Here is a 21,786-nt window from a genome sequence, read left to right as displayed (position 1 = left end):
CGCGGTCCTCCTGTCTTAGCCTCCCAAAGTACTGGATTATAAGCATGTGGCACCACCCCTAACTCCCAGCACTTTTTAAGTTTTATTTTGAGACACTAAATGAGGTCTCACTAACTTGCCTCAAATTTGTGATCCTCATGCTGCAGCCTCCCAGGTCACTGGGAGTCGCTGGGATTCCAGGCCTACCCTACCACGCACGGTTCCATCAGTTTCTTTAAATTCACCCATCTGGGATCTTCCAGACCCGGGAACCCTGGGATGAAGGGTGGAGGTTAATTGGATCAGGTGGCCAGGTGTGGTGGCACACACTTGTAATTCCAGTACTTGGGAGGCTGAGATAGGAGGATTGCAAGTTGGAGAGCAGTCTCAGCAAGTAGTGAATGAGACTTGCATCAATTAGTGAGACCCTGTTTAAAAAAAATAGGACTGTGGGTGTAACTTGGAGGTACAACACTCCTGGGTTCAATCCCCAGTACCACAAAAATAAATACATTGGTAGCCCCATGTGGTGGCGCACGCTCGTGATCCCAGTATTTGGGAGGCTGAGCCAGGAGGATCCAGATTCACAGCCAGCCTCAGCTACTTAGTGAGGCCTCCACAACTTAGACCCTGTTTCAAAATAAAGAATAAGCTGGGCGTGGTGGCGCACGCTTGTAATGCCCGCGCTTGGGAGGCAGAGACAGGAGGATCGCACAGGTTCGAAACCAGCCTCAGCTACCTAGTGAGGCTCTCAGCAACTTAGTGAGACCCTGTTTCCAAATAAAATAAAAAATAGGTCTGGGAGTATAGCCCGGAGGTAGAAAGCCTCTGGGTTCCACACTCAGTACTACCAAGAAAGAAAGAAAAAAGAAAGAAAGAAAGAAAAAGAAAGAAAGAAAGAGAGAAAGAATAAAATACTAGGCTAGGGGTATAGCTCAGAAATAGAATGTCCCTTGGTTTAAGCCCAAGCACCACAAAAAAAAAAAAATAAATTAAAAAAATAAATACATTGGATCAGGGCGTGAGGCATGAAGGAGGGGAGAGGCCCCGAGGCATCTAATGTGTACATCTCCGGGTAACAGGCAGGACTCGGCGTCACATATACGCATGGCAGGTGACGTGGAGAGTTTGTTTACTAAGAGACCGTTTACGAAGGCAGGGCCAGGATGTGGCGGCGTCACAGGGTCAGTGCAGGACGTGGGCTCCTGGCAGAGGCCCAGACCTGTGACCCCTGGCTTGGAGACAGGGCTGCAGGAACCTGTAACCAGTGACACCCGAGAGAGACACAGAGAACTGTGGGCCGCCCTCGGGTGACCTGCGGCAGCCCTTGCAGACCCTGCAGGAAGCCAGGGGGGGACCCTGGCCTCACCGTCCCTCCACCACCCATCCACCCCATGACCCGCCACTGGGCCGGGCCCAGCCAGGACCCCTCCGACTGGACTGGCCCAGAGCGGCTGAAAGGATAGATATATGACAGATAACCAGTATTATGTGGGCTTGTCTTTGCAGTTTAAAGATAACTGTAAAAATAGCTGCATTCGGATGTCCCAAGACTCAAAGACTGTCACCCCAAAATGCTTTGCCTTCTTCCCAAACCTGTCCTTGGAGGGTGGGCTGCCCTCTGTTGGAGTCAGGGCCAGCCATCGAGGCACATGTTCTCTGCCATGTCTGTCACCCAGGAGCCGGTCCACAGCCAGGCCTCTGCCCAGGAAAGCCCCTGGGGGCCCAGGGAGCAGGCCTGGAGACACATGCCACGCGGACGCCACGCCCAACTCTGTCCTTGGCCTTCTCTGGGCCCCTTTGTACACGGAGTCCCAGCTGAAGGAAAGCATCCGGGGTTGCAAACTGCTTAAAATGAAAATAAACATACTTCTAATCCTAATGACATAGAAAAAGCAGTTTTGCTTTTACAAAACCAAATAAGCCACCCACAATTGTACTTACCAAGAAAAGTACGCCTCCGTTTGTATGCAGAAGGATGAGGAAATCTGACGGCAGGTATTTGAACTTATGTCCAGAGCACAGCTTTAGTGATTAATTTCACTTTCTACCCAGAATGAATTAAAAAGTCTAAAAGGAACCAGGCATGGTAACACATGCCTGCAATCTCAGTGCTAGGGAGGCTGGGACAGGAGGATCATAGGTTCCAAGCCGGCCTCAGCCACTTAGTGGGGGTCTTAGCCACCTATCAAGTCCTATTTCAAAACAAAAAATTTAAAAAGGACTGAAGGTATAATTCAAAGGTAGGATGAATCTGGGTTCAATCCCCAGTACCACAAAAATAAATAAATAAATAAATAAATAAATAAATGTGTGCGTGCGTGCGTGCATGTGTGCGTGTGTGTGTGGTACTAGGGATGGAACCCAGGGGCATTCTATCTCCAAGCTACACCCCAGCCCCATTTTTAATTCTTTAATTTGAAACAGGCCTCACAATAGGAGGGCTTACTACACCTGGCTTAGCAATCAATTAAAAAAAATTTTTTTAAGTCTAAAAGGAAGCAGGATGTGGTGGTGCAACTTGTAATCCCAGCACTTGGGAGGCTGACTGGGGGATCAAGTTTCGCGGACAGCCTCAGCTATTCAGTGAGGCCCTCTGCAACTTAGTGAGACCCTGTTTCAAAATAAAGAATAAAAAATAGGGCAGGGGGTGTAGCTCGGAGGTCAAATGCCCCTGAGTTCCATCCCCAGACCCACAAAAAAAAACGTCTAAAAGGAGTTAAGCCAAGTGTGGCGACACATACACACTAGTAATCCCAGTATTTGGGAGGCTGAGACAGGAGGAAGATCACAGGTTCGAGGACAGCCTCAGCAACTTAGTGAGATCCAGTTTCAAAATAAAAGTAAAATAAAATGGGGCTGGGAGAGTAGCTTAGCTCAGATAAAGAACATCCCTGGATTCAATCCGCAGTAACCTCCCATCACACACACGTGTGCAGATACTCAGTGCCCCTAATAAAACCCCTTAACCTCTCTGGGCCGCTCAGTTCCTGTCAGCACTTAGAGATAAGAGCTGTCCTCCTCTCCGACCTACAGAGAGGGTGAGGGTAACTATCATGTGCAGAGCTGCTGGGCGCAGCTCAGTGGCAGAGCACTGGCTTAGCATGCCCAAGTCCCAGGCTGGTCCCAGCACTGCAAAGAGAGTCACAGGCAGGATGCCTACAAGCTCTTCATAGATACATCACCAGACAGAGTTCTCCTTGTACCTCTGACCCCAGCTGTACTCTCCAGCGCTCAGCCGGGAGCGGAACAGGGTAGAATAAATCAACCCCAGTGATGTACAGAGGCCCCGGGCGGCTCCTGAGCTGCTGAGAGTCCCGGCCTGTCCTCCAGTGCCAGACCCTCTGCAGGGAGCACCAGTTAGTCCAAGTGAACCTTGAACTGTGGGAGACAGAGGCAAAGTAAGATGTCTTTTTTAATTTATTTTTATCCTGAGGATTGAACCCAAGGGTGCAGGAGCGTTCTACCTCTGAGCTACATCCCCAGTTCCTCCTCTTTTTTTTGAAACAGGGTGTTAATAAATTGCTTAGAGCACGCTTATAATCCCAGCATTTGGGAGGCTGAGACAGGAGAATTGTGGTTCGAGGACAGCCTCAACTACTTAGTGAGGCCCTTTGCAGCTCAGTGAGACCCTATTTCAAGATAAATAATATAAAATAGGGCAGGGAGTATAGCTCGAAGATCGAATGCCCCTGGGTTCCATCCCTAGTACCACAAAACAAACAAAGAAAAAAACAAAAAGTTGCTTAGGCCAGACTTAAATCTAGGATCCTCCTGTCAACCTCCGAAGTACCGGGATTATAAGTGTGTGCCACCACATCTGAAGATGTCTTATTCCAGGTGGTTCCTGGGTTCCAAGAAAAAGCATGGATCTGCAGGTGTGGCGGCACACACCTATAATCCCAGCTACTCAGGAGGCTGAGTCAGGAGAAGCCCATATTTGAGGCCAGTCTGGGCAATTTAGCCAGACCCTGCTTCAAAATAAAAAAAATAAAATAGGGCTAGAAGTATAGCTTAGAGGAAGAATGCCCCTGGGTTCAACACCAGTATCAGCAGGTATAGTGGCACACACCCATAATCATAGCTAATACTTGAGAGGCTGAGACAGGAAGATCACAGGTTCGAGGCCAGCCTCAGCAACATAGTGAAACCCAGCAACTTATCGAGACTGTCTCAAAATAAATTTAAAAAAAGGGCTGGGGGTGTAGCTCAGAGGTAGAATGCCCCTGGGTTCAATTCCCAGTACCATACACACACACACATATACACACACACAAATCCCCAGTACCCCCCCCCTCAAAAAAAGGGAGCTGGGTGGGCGCCAACCCTCGTACTGCAAGAGCAGTAGCAGCCGCACAGGTGCCATCCCATCCAGCCCAGGTTGCTAGGAGACGTCTTCGGGAAGCTCTGGCTCACGCAGGGCTCCAGGGCTCAGAGGGAGGCGGGTGAGCCAGGGATTTGAAGCAACAAGTTCCCTTGCAAAACTGCAGCCTCGAGTTGCAGCCGGATGTAGGGGAAAGTGCCAGTGGAGATAAGGGGCCCCAGCGGGGCACCCGCAGATGGGAAGATAAAAATAGAAACAGCGTTCTCCCAACCCCCACCCCAGGTGAAGAATGTCTCTACGAAAAGTCAGACTGAAGAGGGGCAGAGGCAGCCATGCAAATGACGCCGAGGAACAAAATACTGACGGTGCAGGACCTGGCACATAGTAGGTACACAACAAATGCTGTTTCCTTCAACACACACACACACACACACACACACACACACACACACACACAGCTGTGTTCAGCAAGGGCAGAGTGGAAAAGAATCTTTGGTGGTTTGCCCTGTCTTCCTTTCTTTCTTTCTTTCTTTCTTTCTTTCTTTCTTTCTTTCTTTCTTTCTTTCTTTCTCTCTTTCTTTTCTTTTCTTTTCTTTCTTTTTCTGCAGTAGTGGGGATGGAAAGCCAGGGGCTTTCTACCTCTGAGCTATACCCCCAGTCCTATCTTTTATTCTTTATTTTGAAACAAGGTCTCACTGAGTTGCAAAGGGCCTCACTAAGTAGCTGAGGCGCAATCCTCCCGTCTCCCAAATGCTTGGATTACAAGCATACACTACCACGCTTTGATGGTGGTACTAGGGATTGAGATCCACACAAAGCCCTATTTTATTTTGTTTTATTATTATTGATTTATTTTGGTGGTACTGGGGATGGAACTCTTCTACCTCCAGGTTACACTCCCAGACCTATTTTATATTTTTATTTGGAAACAGGGTCTCTTAAGCCAGCGCGGCTGGCTTTGAACCTGTGCGATCCTCCTGTCTCTGCCTCCCAAGCCCTATTTTATTTTTTATTTTATTTTTATTTATTTTGCGATACTGGGGATGGAACCCAGGGCCATTCTACCTTGGAGCTGCACCCCCAGCCCTATTTTTTATTCTTTATTTTGAAACTGGGTCTCACTGAGTTGCAAAAGGCCTCACTAAGTAGCTGAGGCTGTCCACAAACCAGATCCTTCTATCTCAGCCTCCCAAATGCTGGGATTACAAGCATGTGCCACCACACCCAGCTTTTATTTTTTATTTATTTTTATTTATTTATTTTGTGGGTCTGGGGATGGAACCCGGGAGCATTTGACCTCCGAGCTATACCCCCTGCCCTAGTTTTTTTATTCTTTAATTTGAAACTGGGTCTCACTGAGTTGCAGAGGGCCTCACTAAGTAGCTGAGGCTGTCCGCGAACCGCGATCCTCAGATCTCAGCCTCCCAAATGCTGGGATTACAAGTGTGCGCCACCACGTCTGGCTTATTTTTCATTTTGAAACAAGATCTCACTAAGGAGCTGAGGCTGGCTGCGAACCTGTGATCCTCCTGTCTCAGTCTTCCAAGTACTGGGATTACAAGTGTGAGCCACCAAGCCTGGCTTGTGGTCTGCCCTTTCAGTGAGGTTTCTCAAACTAGGCTAGCCTTCAGATTCCCCAGATGAATCAAAGAGGAGCTCCGGGCTCCTCCTCCAGCCACACATTTGCATGGAGGGGCGGGGAACTGGGTACAGGGGAAGGAAAGGGGAAAGCTGATGGCTGAGCCCCGGAGTTGGTGCCAAACTGGATTTTGCATCTGAGCAGGCTGAGAACAAGGAACACGGACAGGGCACCTGTCTGTGCCAGCTCTATATAGGGCCCTTTGCATACACTTTCCTTTTTTCACATATATACGGAATGCCCAGGGGCATTCCACCACCAAGCTACCCCACAGGCCCTTTTTATTTTATTATTTATTTATTTATTTATTTATTGCGGGTCTGGGGATGGAACCCAGGGGCATTCGACCTCTGAGCTACAGCCCCTGCCCTATTTTTTATTCTTTATTTTGAAACCGGGTCTCACTGAGTTGCAGAGGGCCTCACTAAGTAGCTGAGGCTGTCCCCGAACCGCGATCCTCCGATCTCAGCCTCCCAAATGCTGGGATTACAAGTGTGCTCCACCACGCCTGTCTTTCTTTTCTTTTCTTTTTCTTTCTTTCTCTCTTTCTTTCTTTCTTTCTTTCTTTTGCAGTACTGGTAATGGAACCTATGGGCATTTTACCTCTGAGGTATATCCCTAGCCCTATTTTTTTTTATTTAAAATTTTTTTTTCTTTTTCTTTTTCTTTTTCTTTTTTTAATTGAAAATAAATGGTAAGCCGGGCGTGGTGTCACACGCTTGTAATCCCCATGCTTGGGAGGCTGAGACAAGAGGATCACACAGGTTCGAAGCCAGCCTCAGCTACTTAGTGTGGCTCTCAGCAACTTAGTGAGACCCTGTTTCCAAATAAAGTATAAAATAGGTCTGGGAGTGTAGCCCGGAGGTAGAAGGCCTCTGGGTTCCACCCCAGTACCACCAAAAAAAAAAAAAAAGAAGAAGAAGAAGAAATGGTATACATTTAACCTATGCTTGGTGCCCTCTGGCCCCCATCCCTATTTTTTATTCTTTATTTTGAAACAGGGTCTCACTGAGTTGCAGAGGGCCTCGCTAAGTAGCTGAGGCTATTCACGAACCCACATCCTCCTGGCTCAGCCTCCCAAGTACCAGGATTGCAAGCATGTGCCACTACATCTTCTTCTTCTTATTATTATTATTTTTTTTTTTTTTAAGAGGGTCTCACTAAGTTGACCATGCTGGCCTCAAACCTTCCATCCTGTCTCAGCCTTCCAAGTCCTGGGATTACAGGCCTGCACCACCATGCCTGGCTTACATATACTTTTATTTAATCTTCACCACAGCCTTGGGAAATATGTGTTCAAAGCCTCTTTTACAGATGAAGGAACTGAGGCTCGAATTAATTCATTTAAAAATTTTATCTGTCTATATTTATTCATTTATTTTGTGGTAATGGTGGTTGCACCCAGAGGCATTCTACTTCTGACCTATGCCCCGGCCCTTTTTAGTTTTTGTTTTGAAACAGGGTCTTGCTAGGTTACTGAGAATCTCACTATGTTGCTGAGACGTGCGATCTTCCTGTTTCAGCCTCCCAAGTACTGGGATTACAGGCATGTACCACCACACCCGGCTTGTGTGCTGTCTCTTTTGACAGCGGGTCCCTCAGGGAGCTCCTGGGGCCAGTATGAGGAGGCTGGGGCTGCAGCCCCAGGAACCGCGGGGGCAGGCTGGCTTGGTGACCACGAAGGGCTGGGGCATAGTCACCAGGCCCTCTTCTCTGAAGTAAGCGGGGGTCCTCAGGCCCTAGATTCCAGTGTGGGCGAGGTCGCTTTCTGCCTTCCCACTTGATGCCTTTGGAAAAGTCCCTGCCTCCACTGCCGGCCATCGAGTGCTGTGTAATTTCCTCCGTGGGTCAGTCCTCCAGCGGGGGCTGTGACAGGGCCATGACTCAGGCCTCACCTGACCCTGACCAGCCACCAGCTGCCTGGCCTCCCGCTGGTGCAGTGGACGCAGGAGTGGCCGTCCATGGCCTTTCCCCGATTCTGCCCTGTCCTGCACAAGGAGTGGGGCCCTTCCAGGGATGGAGCAGGCGGAAGTTCACTGGGTACGCTGGACCTTGAGTGTGTCAGGAACCAGGAGCGATTCTGGGCTGTGACTGGGAGGGACCGTGACCAAGACAGACCCTTGGCCATGGGTCTCCAGGGCCAAGAATTGAGGTGCTACCGGCATGCCATTAGAGCTGGGGCTGATGTCCCAGCTCCCACCTAAGGGCATTCTCCATCTTCCCACCCACTCAGGAGCGGTGCAAGGGAATTAGCTCCTCCTTGAGAAAGATGCTTTGCTTAGGGAATTAAAGTCAAATTTTTAAAAAAGCTGGAGCCAGGTGTGATGCTGCACGTCTGTAATTCCAGTTCTTGGAAGTCCAAGGCAGGTTCCAGGCCAGATTCAGCTCCTTAGCAAGACCCTGTTTCAAAATAAAAAATAAAAAGGGGTGGGGTGTAACTCAATGGTAGAGCATCTTTGGGTTCAATCTCCAGTACCAGAAAGAAAAAAAACAGTACTGGGGATTGAACCCCGGGGTGTTCTGCCTCCAAGCCACACCCCCAGCCCTATTTTTTCTTTCTTTTTTTTTTTTTTTTTATTAAACAGGATTTTGCTAAGTTGCTGAGGCTGGCCTGGAACCTGTGACCCTCCCACCAAGCACTGGGTTGCCAGGTGCCACACCGACAAGGATCATCTTTAGTTCCCTGGTTCTGAGTTGACAGGAGCTGAGCCAGAGCCCCTCAGGCGAGGGAGGCCCAGGCCACGGTGCCAGTCATACTTCTGGGCAATTTGGAGTCACGTGTCGTGTGTTGCCAAGGCCGTGACTCAGCCCAGCGCTCGCCAACACTTATTCACCCGGGGGAGAAACTGCCCCGTCGGCGCTTTTCACAGTGTGGGCTCCTACCTGTTTGAAGGAAACTGAGCCAACCCAGGAGACAAGCTTCCCAGCTGCCCTGATGGAGCCAGTTCTGTGTCCCCAGCCTTTAGGATTTCCATAAATGTCTGTTAGATAACTAAATGGGCAACAGAAAAATAAATAAATAAATAGTGAACTAAAGCTGGTTCAAAAACTCTAAAGCCCATACCTGTGTATGTGTGTCTGTGTGCACGTGTGTGTGGTACTGGGGATTGAATCCAGAAGTTTACCTTTGAGCTATTCCCCCAGCCCTTTTTATTATTTGTTTGTTTGTTTTGCAGTACTGAGGATGGAACCCGGGGGCATTCTACCTCTGACCTACACCCCAGCCCTATTTTTTATTCTTTATTTTGAAACAGGGTCTCACTGAGTTGCGAAGGGTCTCACTAAGTAGCTGAGGCTGTCCTCGAACCGCGACCCTCCTGTCTCAGCCTCCCAAATGCTGGGATTACAAGCAGGTGCTACCACTAGAATCTTGCTAAATTGCTGAAGCTGGCCTCAAACTTGTGATCCTCCTATCTCAGCCTCCCAAGTACTGAGATTACAGGCATACTCCACCACCCTTGGCTGAGCCCATACTTTTCCATATGGGTGTTGACTGCTGTCTTGCTCCTGGAGGAAGAGGAGTTAACACTTGTGTGGCCCGAGAGGGAGCCCGAACTTCAAGCTTCGGAAGCTGACGGGCCATCCTGCGCCTGCGCTGCTCCCCCTCAGCATCTCCAGGAAGGGGAGCAATCCCCCTTTCAAGGAAGAGGGCCAATTGGTGTCGGGGTTTTTTCTGATATTATAAATAACTGTGTGGGTGGAGACCTTGAAGAGTTTTTCTGTTATTGTTATCACTAGTGTGCTTCTTAAAAAAAATAAAAATAAAAAGTCCTGGTGACAGATGCTAGGAGCCCAGGCTAACCTGCTGTGCTGGGTCAGGCTGTCCCGACACAGTGGGTAAGGCTGCTGTCTACACCGCAGGCTCCCCACCTGCAGCATCCCTCCGCTGGCTGGAACCCCCACCTTCGATGGGCGGATGCCATGGTTAGAGTGGGTGCCACTGTAGCTACTCCCTACCACAGACAGAGGGACCCAGGCTCCTGAGCTCAGGTTGGCTTTTCATTTTATTTTTTTAAATTTCCTTTTCTCCTCCCTCTTTTCCTTTGTCTTCTTCTTAGCTGCTAAGTTTGTCCTCAAACCTGTAATCCTCCTGTCTCAGCCTCCCAAGTACTGGGGTTGCAGGTGTGAGCCACTGCACCCAGATCTTTGCCTTCTCCTTAGTAAATCAAAGTACTAAAACAAATCAATTCAGCTGGGCGTGGTGGCGCACGCTTGTAATCCCCGCACTTGGGAGGCGGAGACAGGAGGATCACGCAGGTTCAAAGCCAGCCGCAATGGCTTAAGAGACCCTGTTTCCAAAATAAAAAAATATAAAATAGGTCTGGGAGTGTAGCCTGGAGGTAGAAGGGTTTCCAGGAACCCTAGTACCACACACACACACACACACACACACACAAAATCAGTTCAAAGTACTAACTAAGCTGGGCGTGGTGGCACATGCTTGTAATCCCAGCATTCGGAAGGCTGAGATCAGAAGATCGTGGTTCACGGACAGCCTCAGCTACTCAGTGAGGCCCTCTGCAACTTAGTGAAACCCTGTTTCAAAATAAAGAATAAAAAATAGGGCAGGGGGTGTAGCTCGGAGGTCAAATGCCCCTGGGTTCCATCCCCAAACCTGCAAAAACAAAAAACAAAAAAAAACTGACTAACCTGGCTGGAGGGGACCGGAACCTGGAGAAGATGTGGCACTGGGTAGAGACTTCCGCTGGAGGAGGTTGGACAATGAGAGGTTCCTTGGCCATCCCATCCTAGACAGATGGCTGGGCCCTGGACGTTTGGGTGTCTAGGTTTAACCTGAGATACCAGGGGCTTCAGAGAACAGAGAACCGAATCGGGAGGACACCAAGAGTTGGGTCCCCAAGGGGAAAGATGATAAGGACATCAACAGTTTAATCAGGCTCATCACAGTCATGGCCAAAGACACACTGAACGGAAGGTGGAGAGCTCAAGCTGACCGTGCGCCAGGGCGCCAAGCCCTGGATTGCTAGGCGGGCGCCGGGGCCTCCCACAGACCTTTTCTACCATTCTCAACCATAAACAAATGAAAACTCTCAAGGCCAAACTGCTTTCAAAGACTGTGGTCTCTAAAAGGAAATTGGAACTACATTTTCCCACAAGAAGTTCAAGGAATTGTGATTACTCAGAGCTCCCTCTCGACATTCCTGTGAACATCTGAGAAATTCCCAGTGCACCCCGCGGCCTTTGCTGCGGGAAACTAGGCGTGTGCGACTCAGGCCAAGTGGCCTTTGTTGGTGCCATGGCAACAGCACAATCCATTGCATAACTGCAAGTGCGTGTGTGTGTGTGTGTGTGTGTGTGTGTATGTACTGTTCTGTTTGATAAGGGAAAGAAATTTAAATAAAGCAATAACGGCTTCTGGTAAACTTATGCCTCAAAGATGACTTCCTTCCTACTCTGTTCCTCTTGTGTTCTTGAAATTCCTCTTCTCAAAACTTCTTCTCATGCAGCTTATTTTCAGAGAGGATTTCTCAGGATTGCTGCAGGACATGAAAAAAATTAATAATTCATTATATGAGACTCCCTCCTTTGGGAACAAGTTCCCCCTCCAGCACAGATATGGACACAGGGACTCTGCCAGCCAGGAGGGCAGCTGCCCACCAGCCAAACTCCAGAGCCCAGTAAAACTCCAGTCAGGAGCTAGGTGTGGAATCCCAGGGAGGCTGAGACAGGAGGATCGCAGGTTTGAAGACATCCTCAGCAACTTAGCGAGACCCAGTTTCAAAATAAAAATAAAATAGGGCTAAGGGTATAGCTCAGAGGTAGAATGTCCCTGGGTTCAATCCTCTGTAACACACACACACACACACACACACACACACACTTAAAAAAAATTTTAAAGCCGGGCATGGTGGCGAACGCTTGTAATCCCAGCACTTAGAAGGCTGAGACAGGAGGATCACACAGGTTTGAAGCCAGTCTCAGCTACTTAGGCTTTCGGCAATTTAGTGAAACTCTGTTTCCAAATAAAGTATAAAATAGGTCTGGGAGTGTAGCTCAGAGGTAGAAGTCCCCTGGGTTTCATCCCCAGTACCAAAACATTAATTAATTAATTAATTAATTAAAATTTTTTTACAAAGGGGGACTTCCGGGAAGATGGCGACCGAGAAAAGCAGCATTTATGAGTCCTGCTAACACTCGATCTCTACTGCCACAAAATCAGCGATTTTCATAGCCAGAAAACACTAGCAACAGAGAAATAAAAAATGTAAACACAAGGGACAGATAAAAAAAAGACTAGAAGAACAACCAGAGACCAGAAAAGAAAAGAAGCCCACAGTGCAGCCCCGGAGCCACACCGGCACCATCTTCCCTCACAGCGCCAGGCTCCAGAGAGGAAAGGTAAACAAGGAACTGAAGTGAGCAGCTGTGGATCATTCGGGTGTAATTCAGCAGTTCTTCCAGCACAAAGAACATCTAAAACTCCCAGTGGTCAAGCTCATCACGCTTTCCAGGGACTCAGAACAAAGCTCAAAACCAGAAAAGAAATATGCCAGCCTCACGGCCGAGGGTGTGGCAGCGGTACCATATTGCCAGCAGCTCCAGCCTCACGGCCAAGGGTGTGGTAGCAGCACCATTTTGCCAGCAGTGACAGCAAGTTCACCATGCCCTGCGACAGCTCCTGATCAGTGCGCACAATAACCGTGAGTAAAATTGCGGCCCCTAGAGGAGAAATCCCTGTACTGCACTCCCAGGGACTTGCGCAGCTTTGATAATCTCCTTGGGTCTGAGATTTTGCACCCCAACCCAGTGAAGGAGTAGCGGTAGCAGAGATACCACACACTACTCATAGTTCCCTGTGGGAAAAAGCCCAACCCGGCACCCCCACAGTCTCGCGCAGCCTCAGTTAACTCCCTGGGTCTGAGACTTTGTGATACAACCCAGTAAAGGAGTAGTAGTGGCTGAGATTACCACAGACTTGAAATACAGAGCACCCTAAGTGAAGTCATAGTGACCCACTGGCAAAAATTCTGAAATCATGGGAATGAGGAACAACAATAGAGCAATGAATGCCCACAACCCCTTATTATCAGGACCTGATAACACAGAAATTCAGAGATCTCCAGAAGATCAAATCAGGTATATAACTGTAGAAATAATACAGGACCTTCGAAAAGAATTCAGAGAGAGTCTAAAAGAGATAAAGAATGCAGTCATTGAGGTAAAGGCCTCAATTCAAAGTGTAAACAATCGATTAGACCACATGGAGAACAGAATCTCGCTCCTAGAAGATGATCACTCTAAAAATGAATGCATAATTTATAACTTAGGAAAAAAAATCAGACAATAGGAATTAGACATTGAAGAAATATGGGCCCATTTTAAGAGAGCTAACCTAAGAATAATTGGAATAGAGGAGGGAAAAGAAGGTGAAACCAAAGGGATCAATCATCTCTTCAAGCTGGGTGTGGTGGCGCATGCTTGTAATCCCAGCATTTGGGAGGCTGAGTCTGGAGGATAGCAGTTCACGGATAGCCTCAGCTAGTTAGTGAGGCCGTCTGCAACTCAGTGAGACCCTGTTTTAAAATAAAGAATAAAAAATAGGGTAGGGGGTGTAACTCGGAGGTCAAATGCCCCTGGGTTCCATCCCCAAACCCACCAAAAATCATCATCATCATCATCATCTCTTCAAAGAAATAATAGCAGAAAAATTTCCAAACATAGAGCAAGAGGTCGATACACAGGTCCAGGAAACTTATAGAACTCCCTTTAGACAGGATCAGAGAAGAGAGAGGATCCCCACGCCACATAATTGTCAAAATGACCAATGTGGAAGCCAAGCAGAGAATTTTAAAGGCAACAAAAACAAAGAGCCAAGTGACATTCAGAGGCAAACCAATTAGAATCACTCCAGACTTTCCAAACCAAGTCATGAGAGCCAGAAGGGCTTGGAGTAACATATTCCAAAAGAAAACAACTTCCAGCCAAAAATTTCCTACCTAGCAAAACTTTCTATCAAATTAGATGGGGAAATAAGAAGCTTCAATGACCAACAGAAACTGAAGAAATTTATGTCTTTAAAACCAGTGCTAGAGAAAATATTCAAAGAGATTGGCTACAAAGAAAAAATAGGTAACACACACCAGAACCATAGAAACAAGATTTTCCATCCAACAGACAACTAAGATTGGTTATCTTTGGAGATTCATTATTTATGTAAGTCTTTTACCTATTTCTAAATTGTATTGTTTGCTTTTATTGTTGCTAATTTTTAGGGTTTCTATTTGGAATATTAATATACCTTCAGATACAGCATTTGGAAATATTTTATCCCATTCTATCAGTAACTTTTAACTCGGTTTAGATTGTCTTTGGATGTACAATATTTTTTTTATATTTTAGGAAGTTTGTTTGTTTATTCTTTTGTTGCCTGTGCCTTTGAAATCATATCCAAGAAATCACTGCCAATTTCAATGTTGTGAAGTTTTATGACCCAGGTTTTCTTTTAAAAGTTTATAGTCTTAAGATTTACATTTAGGTCTTTTATCTATTTTGAGTTAATATTTGTATTTGGTGTTAGGTAAGGGTCCAATTTTATTCTTTTTCATGTAATTATTACTTTTCAACAATATTTAGTGAAAAGATTATTATTTCCTTCACCAAATGTTTTTGGAAACCTTGTCAAAAGTAACTTGACTATATATGGAAGAATTTATTTCTAGGCTCTTTATGTTACTCCACAGGTTTATATGTCTGCCTTTATAGCTGTACTACACTGTTTCAATTATTGTAGCTTTATAAGGTTTGAAATCAGAAAATGTACGTCTTCTAGCTTTGTTCTTTTTTGAGATTGTTTTGGGTATTTAGAATTCATATTTCATGTTAGGATAGATTTTTTTCTGAAAAATAAATAAATAAATGTATAAAAAATAAATAAAAATAAATTTAAAATAAAGAAACTCCAGTCACAGGAGGCCTGGCCAAGCTGGGTAAAATACTGATGATGCTGCCCCTCATCCCCTGTCCCCGCTGCTCCATGGAGATAGTGGTGAGGAGATAGAAAGGAAATAGGCAGATAGGGAAGAGGCCTTGGTAGAAAAAAACTTAATTTCTTGAGGGGCGAGGGACCAAGGTTCAGAGATAAGAAGGACCAAAGCTTCACAAAACCATCCAGTTACTAATCAACAAATCTAGGAGCCATCACTGGAGCAAGTCTGACACTTTACTGAAAGGAGGCTCTTCAAAGGACTTGCAAATACCCTATGCAAATTCTGAGAGCTGCTTCCCAGAATTCCCCAAATCCCAAACTTACCACAACCAAAAGAGGACATGCAGACATCGGCAAAACCCCTAGCACAGCCACCAAATTGGGTTTTTCCCTCTCTGGGACTCCCTCCCCTTTTGGGGAGCTTTTCTCTCTCTTGCAGGTTGTGTTAGCTTTGAGAGAAGGCAGAGTGCAATTGAGGGCACATGGCTCGGGATACACTTGGGTAGTGACCTGAAGGCCTCTGTTGGACATCAAGGCCGACCAGGGCCCTTAGGGGTGATCTGCACCTCTTTTCTGGCAGATCGCGTGGACCCTGGGAGAAAGTAGTTTGCAATTGACGGCACGTGGCTCAGGTGACACTCGGGTAGTGACCTGAAGGCAGCTACTGGACACCAGAGCCCTGACAGCCCTAGAGGTATTCTGCCACTTTCCTATTCCTTTCTGGCAGATCACGTGGACTCTGGGAGAAAGCAGCTAGTAATTGAAGGCATTTGGCTTGGGCTACTCTCAAGTATTGGCCTGAAGGCAGCTGCTGGACTCCAGAGTTCCGACAGCCCCTTTGGGGTGTTTGTCCACTTTTCCCTATTCCCTGCTGCTTCCAATAAACCATTTACTCCCTTCCTGCAGTCTGCGGGTGTCATTCTTCGCTCACCATAGACAAGAACCCGGTAAGGAAACGCCGAGTTTCTTTTCAAGAAACTCCGTTTCATCTTTGATGAAACTCCGGGTTTCTTCTCAAGAAACCCCCCGCTTCCTCTTGGGGGCTCAGAAGAAACCCCCTGTTTCAGTGGGCTCGCTTTTGTTACCTCTGACCATGGAGGACAAGTCTGTGGGAGGCTGGATAAGACCAGGGGTATTGTTCCTGTGCTGCTAATCACTGGCCAGAGGAGGCATGCCCTCTGTGCGCTGCAGTGAGCCTGGAGAAACCGCCATTAGGGGAGCAGAGAATTCTGGAAATAAGGTTTGCCAGGATCTTCCATTTGGGTGAATGTTGTTGGCAGACAGACATCTTTCTTGACTCCTAAAGAATAACCTATTTAGCCGGGCATAGCAGAGCACACCTGTTATCCCAGTACTTGGGAATTGGAGACAAAGGATCTCAGGTTTGCGGCCAGTTTCAGCAACTTAGTGAGGCCCTTCACAACTTAGTGAGACCCTGCTTCTAAATCAATCAGTCAATAAATAAATAAATAAATAAATAAATGGCTGAGGGTGTAGCTCTGAGGTAGAATACCTCTGGATTAAACCCCTACTACTACAAAAATAAAAAGGACCAGGGGTGTAGGTCAAAGGTAAAATGTCCTTGGGGTCCATCCCTAGTACTCTCTCCCAAAAGATTAACCATACTTTTTTTTTTTTTGGCAGTACTGGGAATGGAATCCACGGGTATTCTTCCACTGAGCGGCATCCATAGCCTGCTCCCTTTTGTGTGTGTGTGTGGTCGTGGGGATGAAACCCACGGCATTCTTCTACCTCCAGGCTACACCCCTAGCCCTGGTTTTGTTGTTGTTGTTGTTGTTTTGTTGGGTTTTTTAAGTTTTTATTTGAAAACAAGGTCTAGTTAAGTTGGTGAGGTGATGAGGGCCTCACTAAGTTGCTGAAGCCGGCCTCGAATCAGTGATGCTTCTGTTTGCATCCTAAGTACCACCATGCTCAGCTCCCTAGCCACCCCCACCCCCCTTTTTGTGGTACTGGGAGTGAAACCCAGCCGCTTTCTACCTCTGGACTACACTCTCAGACCTATTTTATATTTTATTTAGAAACAGGGTCTCACTAAGTTGCTCAGAGCCTCACTAAGTAGTTGAGGCTGGCTTCGAACCTGTACGATCCTTCTGTCTCAGCCTCCCAAGTGTGGGGATTACAAGTGTGCACCACCAAGCCTGGCTCCCAATCCCCTTTTTAAACTTTTTTTTTTTCTTTTGAGATAGGGCCTTGTAGTCTCAAACTTGAGATCTTCCTGCCTCGGTTTCCCCAGTAACTGAAAATACAGGCATGGGAAACCACACCTGGCTCATCTTTGTGTGTGTGTGGTGTGATGTGTGTGTGTGTGTGTGTGTGTGTGTGTGTGTGTGTGTGTGTGTGTGTTACTGGGGATTGAATCCAGGGGCATTCTATGTGTGAGCTATATTCCCAGCCCTATTTTATTTTTATTTTGAAACAAAGTCTAGCTAGATAGATGAGAATCTCATTTCTTGCTGAGGCATTCTTGAACCTGAAGTCCCTCTGTCTCAGTCTCCCAAGTACTAGGATTACAGGAATGTGCCACCACACCAAGTATATTGTTTTTATTTTGTTTCTGTACTGGGGATTGAACTCAGAGGCATTCTACCTCCAAGCTACAACTCCAATCCAAATTTATTTTTTATCAGAAATATGGTCTCACTAAATTGCCAAGGCTGACTTTGAACTTGGAATCCTGTCTCAGCCTCGATTCTCCAGATAAGATCTAAGCATCTCCCTGAAAATATCTTTTACTTTTTAAGTGTGTGTGTGTGTGTGTGTGTGTGTGTGTGTGTGTGTGTGTTACTGGGGAATGAACCCAGGGGTATTTTACCTCCAAGCTATACCCCTAGTTCTTTTTATTTTTATTTTGAAACAGGGTCTCACTATATTGTTGAGAGTCTCACTACTTGCTAAGGCTGTCCTCAAACCTGCGATCCTCCTATCTCAGTCTCCCAAGTCCTGGAATTACAGGTGTGTGCCACCCTACCCTGCTTAAGCAGATATTTTCTAAATGCTGCCTGACCTTTTAAAATACCGCACTTCCGGGCGTGGTGGCGCACACTTGTAATCCCAGCATTCGCGAGGCTGAGACCGGAGGATCGTGGTTCTCGGACGGCCTCAGCTACTTAGTGAGACTCTTTGCAACTCAGTAAAACCCTACTTCAAAAAATAAAGAATAAAAGCCGGGCCTGGTGGCACACGCTTATAATCCCAGCATTCGGGATGCTGAGCCCGGAGGATTGCAGTTCGCGGAGAGCCTCAGTTACTATAGTGAGGCCCTAATAAAAATTGGGCAGGGGGTGTAGCTCGGAGGTTGAATGCCTCTGGGTTCCATCCCCAGACCCGCAAAATAAATAATAAATAAATAAATAAAAATAAAGAATAAAAATAGGGCAGGGGATATTGCTTGGAGGTAGAATGCCCCTGGGTTCTACCCCCAGACCCGCAATAAATACATAAATAAATGAATTAATTAAATACCGCACTTGAGCCAGGCGTGGTGGCCCATGCTTGTAATCCCAGCATTTGGGAGGCTGAGACGGGAGGATTGCAGTTCAAAGACAGCCTCAGCTACTTAGTGAGGCCCTCTGCAACTCAGTGAGACCCGGTTTCAAAATAAAGAATAAAAAAATAGGTCTGGGGGTGTAGCTCAGAGGTAGAATGGCCCTGGGGTCCATCCCCAGTACCTCAAAAAAAAAAAAAAAAAGAATGAAAGAAAGAAAAGAAAAAAAGGTACTTTGCAAAATTTTTTTTCCAATGCTAGGGATCAAACCCAGCGTCTAGAGCATGCTAAGCAAGCTTTCTTCCCCTGGGCTATGCCCCACCCCAGCCTTCTGCATGATTCTTGCTTTATTATTTGTTTATTTTTAATCCTAGGAGTCTGGGACTGGGAATTGAACCCAAACTATTCTACTATTCTGCCTTTGAGGTATTCCCAGCCTTCTTTTCCTTCTTTTTTTCTGTGTGTGTGTGTGTGTGTGTGTGTGTGTGTGTGTGTGTGTGTGTGTGTGTGTTTACTGGGGATTGAACCCAGTGGCATTCTACCTCCAAGCTACACTCCCAGCTCTTTTATTTTTATTTTTTTGTGGGGTTTTTGGTGGTACTGGGGGTGGAACCCAGAGGCTTTCTACCTCTCGGCTATACTCCCAGACCTATTTTATATTTTTATTTGGAAACAGGGTCTCACTAAGTTGCTGAGAGCCTCACTAAGTAGCTGAGGCTGGCTTCGAACCTGCGTGATCCTCCTGTCTCAGCCTCCCAAGCGCGGGGATTACAAGCGTGCGCCACCACTCCCAGCTTATTTTTATTTTTAAATTACTTTTTTTTTTTGTACAGGGGTTGGAATCCAAGGGCCTTCTATCTCTGTGCTACACTCCCAGACCTATTTTATTTTTTATTTGGAAACAGGGTCTCGCTAAGTTGCTAAGAGCCTCACTAGATTGCTGAGGCTGGCTTTGAACCTGCAATCCTCTTGTCTCAGCCTCCCAAATACTGGGATTATCAGTGTGCACCACCATGCCTGGCTTTTTTTTTTTTTTTTTTTTCGTATCTGGGGATGGAACCCAGGGACATTTGACCTTTGAGCTACACCCCCTGCCCAATTTTTTTATATTTTGAAACAGGGTCTTACTGAGTTGCGGAGGACCTCACTAAGTAGCTGAGGCTGTCTGTGAACCACAATCCTCCGGTCTCAGCCTCCCAAATGCTGGGATTACAAGTCTGCGCCACCACGCCCGGCTCTTTTTTTTTTCTTTTAAACAGGTTCTTGCTAAATTGCTGAGACTGGCCTTGTACCTATGATCCTTCTGTCTCAGTTTGCAAGTACTGGGATTACAGGCATGTACAACTGTGCCCTGCATTCACGTGCATTTTTAAACCTTTACCAGGAGGCTCCCCCACTATTAAAGTACACTGTTTGTGAGAGGGGAAATTGTTGCCTAATTTCTATCAATGGAAAGAGAAAATGTCATCAAATATTGCAAACATATAAGCTGCGCATGGTGGTGTACGCTGTAGTCGCAGTACATGGGAGGCTGAGATAGGAAGAGCCAGGTTCATGGCTACCCTCAGGTACTGAGACCCTATTTCAAAATTCAGTGAGGCCCTGTTTCAAAATAAAGAATAAAACATAGGGCTTGGGTGTCTCTCAGAGGTAGAACTTCCCTGCATTCCATCCCCAGTACCACACACACAAACACACAAAAATCCAATACAAAGCTGGCTGAGAATGTAGCTCAGTGGTAGAGTACTTGCCTAGTATGTTTGAGGCCCTGGGTTCAAACCCCTACACCTCCAAAAAAAAATTAAGATATCATATGAAGCCGGTCGTGGTGGTGCACTAAGACAGGAGAATTGTGGTTCGTGGACAGCCTCAGTTAATACTTAGTGAAGCCCTTTGCAATCCAATGAGACCCTGTTTCAAAATAAAGAATAAAAAATAGGGCTGGGGGGGGTGTAGCTCAGAGTAGAATACTCCTGGGTTCCATCCCCAGTAAAATAAAATAAAATAAAAAGGAGATTATTGTAATCCCAGTACTTGGGTGGCTAAAATAGGAGGATTGCAGTTCAGGAATAGCTTCAGCCTCTTAGTGAGACCCGTTTCAAAGTAAATAAAAATAAAAAAGGATTGTGGGTGTAATTCAGAGGTAGAATGCCCTTGGGTTCATTATCCAGTGCCAAAAAAATTAACAGGGCTGGGGTGTAGCTCAGAGGCACAGTACCCCTGGGCTGTATACCCAGTACCTACACACACACACACACACACACACACACAAACATACACACACACACACACACACACACACACACACACACCAAAAAGAAAAAGATACAGAGAAAGAGACAGAGACAGAAAGAATATGGCTTTCAGCCAGGTGTAGTGGTACATACCTGTAATCCCTATACTTGGGAGGCTGAGACGCGAGGATCATATTTTTGAGGCCAGTGTGTTGTAACTTTGGGAGACTGTTTCAAAATAAAAAGGCCTGGAGGTATAGATAAGAGGTAGAATGCCTCTGGGTTCAATTTCCAGTAAAACACACACACACACACACACACACACACACACACACTACACATATAGCATGATGTATATCGCATTTTTTTTTTTTTGCGCTTTTGGTGATAGAATCCAAGGACATTCTACCTCCGAGCTACACCCCCAGTCCTATTATTTATTCTTTATTTTGAAACAGGGTCGCACTGAGTTGCAAAGGGCCTCACTAAGCAGCTGAGGCTGTCTGTGACCCGGATGCTCCAGTCTCAGCTTCCCAAATGCTGGGATTACAAGTGTGCGCCACCACACCCGGCTGTATCCCATTTTTGACTTGTGAATTTCATTTGTCAGAAATCTTAGAGATCATTCTAAGTCAGTGTATATAAAACTACCTCAGTCTCCTAAGGATTTCACAGTGTGAATGTATCATAAATTATTTATCTGGTTTCCATATGATGGTCCTTTGAGTTGTTTCCAACTCTTGCTAGAGAAACACGGCTGCCGTGAGCCTCCTGTGTGCGCTGTGCACGGCTGTCAGAGGGCGGATCCCCACAAGTGGACTTTCCGGATGAAAGTGAACCCACGTGTCACATGCTCGTCCCGCCTCGCTGTTTTCCAAAGAGATTGCGCTCCCTTTTTCTCTCCAGTGGGGCTTGGGAATGCCTGTTGCCCACACCCTCTCCAACACTGGACTGTGGCAACCCTTAACATATTTTGCTGATCTGATACTTGGAAAACGGAATCTCCTGGTTGGAGTTGGGGTTCCTTCCCGTCTGTAGTTTCCACCTCCCTCACGTGTTGCTGGGCTTTGGACTTCTCCTGGCCTCGTGCAAGCGTCGGCATTCTTCTCAATTATCTGCGCTGATCTCTGAGGTTCTTTGTTGATTTCACCTTTGAGC

This window comes from Muscardinus avellanarius (genome assembly GCF_963383645.1).
Source record: "Muscardinus avellanarius genome assembly, chromosome: 12".
NCBI classification, from domain to species: domain Eukaryota; kingdom Metazoa; phylum Chordata; class Mammalia; order Rodentia; family Gliridae; genus Muscardinus; species Muscardinus avellanarius.
This window is presented reverse-complemented; position numbering follows the sequence as displayed.